Here is a 3,759-nt window from a genome sequence, read left to right on the forward strand (position 1 = left end):
TTTGTACAGGGCCCTGGTGAGACCGCACCTGGAGTACTGTGTGCAGTTTTGGTCTCCTAGTTTGAGGAAGGATGTCCTTGCTATTGAGGGCGTGCAGCATAGGTTCACCAGGTTAATCCCACCTTTGCCCACACCGGCCAACATGCCCCATCTTCACTAGTCCCACCTTTGCCCACACCGACCAACGTTCCCCATCTTCACTAGTCCCACCTTGTCCCACACCGACCAACATGCCCCATCTACACTAGTCCCACCTTTGCCCACAACGGCCAACATGCCCCATCTACACTAGTCCCACACCGACCAACATGCCCCATCTACACTAGTCCACACCGACCAACATGCCCCATCTACACTAGTCCCACACCGACCAACATGCCCCATCTACACTAGTCCCACCTGCCCACACCGACCATCTGGAATACTGAGGGGCAGTTTTGATCTACTAGTTTGAGTTTAGAAGCAAAGAGGTCCTTCTGCAGTTGTACAGGGCCCTGGTGAGACCGCACCTGGAGTACTGTGTGCAGTTTTGGTCTCCTAGTTTGAGGAAGGACGTCCTTGCTATTGAGGGCAGTGCAGCGTAGGTTCACCAGGTTAATCCCCGGGATGGCGGGACTATCGTACGAGGAAAGATTGGAAAGACTGGGCTTGTGTTCGCTGGAGTTTAGGATGAGAGGGGGATCTTATAGAGACGTGTGGCTTGTCCAGTCCTTTATAATTGTACACGTCTCTATAAGATCCCCCTCTCGTCCTTCTAAACTCCAGCGAACACAAGCCCCAGTCTTTACAATCTCTCCTCGTACGACAGTCCCGCCATCCCGGGGATTAACCTGGTGACCTACGCTGCACTGCCTCAATAGCAAGGACGTCCTTCCTCAAACTAGGTTAAGCTGGTGTGGATGGAGGGAGGGAGGAGGGAGGGAGAGACGAAGGGAGGGAGGGAGAGAGGAGGGAGAGAGAGAGAGGGAGGGAGGGAGGGAGAGGGAGGGAGAGAGGGAGGGAGGGAGGGAGGGAGAGGGAGGGAGAGAGGGAGGGAGGGAGAGAGCGATGAGGGAGGGAGGGAGGGAGGGGGAGGGAGGGAGGGAGGGAGGGAGAGAGAGAGAGAGAATGAGTGAGAAAGTTTTGAGAATGTTTTGAGAAAGTTTGAGAGAGAGGGAGGGAGGGAGGGAGGGAGGGAGGAGGGAGGGAGGGAGGGAGGGAGGGAAAGAGAGAGAGAGGGAGGGAGAGAGGGAGGGAGGGAGGGAGGGAGGGAGGGAGGGAGGGAGGGGGATGGAGGGAGAGAGGGAGAGAGAGAGAGAGGGAGGGAGGGAGGGAGGGAGGGAGGGGGATGGAGGGAGAGAGGGAGAGAGAGAGAGGGAGGGAGGGAGGGAGGGAGAGAGTGAGGGAGAGAGAGTGAATGTGTAATTGCTGGCGGAAGACAAATGACCCATTGACGTTTTGTACAAAATATATATTTATCGATTACTTACAAGGTTTGTACAGTGACCCCTCCCTCCCTCCCTCCCTCCCTCCCTTCCTCCCTCCCTCCCTCCCTCTCTCCTTCCCTCCCTCTCTCCCTCCCTCCCTCCCTATCTCATTCAGTCAATTAGGGCCATGAGTTCCTCTCTTCTATCCTCCACTGGCATCTTACGTAGATGGATCACAGAGTAACTAGAGAGAGAGAGAGAGAGATGGAGGAGAGAGAGGAGAGAGAGGGAGGGGGAGAGAGAGAGGGAGAGAGGGAGGGGGAGAGAGAGAGAGGGAGAGAGGGGGAGAGAGAGAGGGAGAGACGGGAGAGAGGAGAAAGAGGAGAGAGAGGGGATAAAGAGGGGGAGAGAGAGGAGAGAACGAGAGAGAGGAGAGAGAGGGGAGAGAGATTGGGAGAGAGAGGGTAGAGGGAGAGAGGGGAGAGAAAGAGGGGGAGAGAGAGGAGAGAACGAGAGAGAGGAGAGAGGGGAGAGAGATTGGGAGAGAGAGGGTAGAGAGAGAGAGGGGAGAGGGAGGGGGAGAGGGGAGGGAGAGAGAGGGGGAGAGAGGGAGGGGGAGAGGGGAGGGAGAGAGGGGAGAGAGGGGGAGGAAGGGGAGAGAGAGAGGGAGAGAGTGAGGGGAGGAGGAGAGAGGGGGAGGAAGGGGAGAGAGAGAGGGAGAGAGTGAGGGGAGGAGGAGAGAGGGGGAGAGAGGGAGGGGGAGAAAAGGGGAGAGAGGGGGGAGAGAAGAGGAGAGAGAGAGGAGGAGAGAGAGAGGGGGAGGGTAGAGGAATGGGAAGAGAGAGAGAGAGGGAGAGAGGAGAGGGGGAAAGAGGGGAAGGGGAGAGGGGGGGAGGGGGAGAGAGAGATGATGTTAGTACAGGGATCATATACACTCATCTACCACTACACACACATAACCTCTCCTACCCTCCCCTCCGCTCTCCCCCTCTCCCTCCCCTCCCCTCCCCCTAATCCACTCCCCCTCCCCTTCCCTCCCAACTTCCTACTTCCCCCTTTCTTCTCTTCCCCCTCTTTTCCCCTCTCCCTCCCTCTCTTCCCCCTCTCTATCCTCCCCTTTCCTCCTCTTTGACAACCCAACCCAACCCAACCCAACCCAACTCAACCCAACCCAACCCAACTCAACCCAACTCAACCAACCCAACCCAACTCAACCCAACCCAACCCAACCCAACCCAACCCAACCCAACTCAACCCAACTCAACCCAACCCAACCCAACGCAACCCAACCCAACTCAACCCAACCCAACTCAACCCAACCCAACCCAACCCAAACCCAACCCAACCCAACCCAACCCAACTCAACCCAACCCAACTCAACTCAACCCAACCCAACCCAACTCAACCCAACCCAACTCACCCCAACCCAACCCAACCCAACCCAACCCAACCCAACCCAACCCAACTCAACCCAACCCAACTCAACTCAACTCAACCCAACTCGACCCAACCCATCCCAACTCAACGCAACTCAATGAAACTCAACAAAAGTCAACCCAATTCAACGAAACTCAACCCAACTCAACCCCACCCATTCCAACTCACCCAACCCAACCCAATTCAACAAAACTCAACGAAACTTAACGCAACTCAACGAAACTCAACGAAACCCAACCCAAACCAACCCAACCCAACTCAACCCAAATCAACCCTAACAGTCCCCAACCCAACTCAACCCAATCCAACTCAATGAAACTCAACTCAATTCAACGAAACTCAACGCAACCCAACAATACTCATCCCAACCCAACTCAACCCAACCAACCCAACCCAACGAAACTCAACGCAACTCAACAAAACTCAACCTTACTCAAAGAAACTCAACACAACTCAATCAAACTCAACCCAACCCAACTCAACGAAACTCAACGAAACTCAACCCAACTCAACGAAACTCAACGAAACTCAACCCAACTCAACGAAACTCAACGAAACTCAACCCAACTCAACGAAACTCAACCCAACCAAACTCAACCCAATTCAACGAAACTCAACGAAACTCAACCCAACTCAACGAAACTCAACGAAACCCAACCCAATTCAACCAAACTCAACGAAACTCAACCCAACTCAACGAAACTCAACCCAATTCAATGAAACTCAACGAAACTCAATGCAACTCAACCCAACCCAACCCAAGAGAGGTGGAAACTGACCAGAGTAGACTACCGACAGCAACGATGGCGATACAGAAAATGACCAGGGGCGATGATGGAGCCCAGGTTGAGGGCAAACCAAACCAACCCAACCCAACCCAACCAACTCATCCCAACTCAACACAACCCAACCCAAC

At 54.6% G+C, this 3,759-nt stretch overlaps 1 protein-coding gene across 1 annotated transcript in view; it reads right to left on the reverse strand.

Annotated features, from left to right (window-relative positions):
* LOC144612036 (uncharacterized) overlaps positions 1 to 3,759 on the reverse strand; it is a 24,784-nt gene that overhangs the window by 15,244 nt on the left and 5,781 nt on the right. The window lies entirely within an intron of this gene.

The sequence above is a fragment of the Rhinoraja longicauda genome, chromosome 42, assembly GCF_053455715.1.
Source record: "Rhinoraja longicauda isolate Sanriku21f chromosome 42, sRhiLon1.1, whole genome shotgun sequence".
Taxonomy (NCBI): domain Eukaryota; kingdom Metazoa; phylum Chordata; class Chondrichthyes; order Rajiformes; family Arhynchobatidae; genus Rhinoraja; species Rhinoraja longicauda.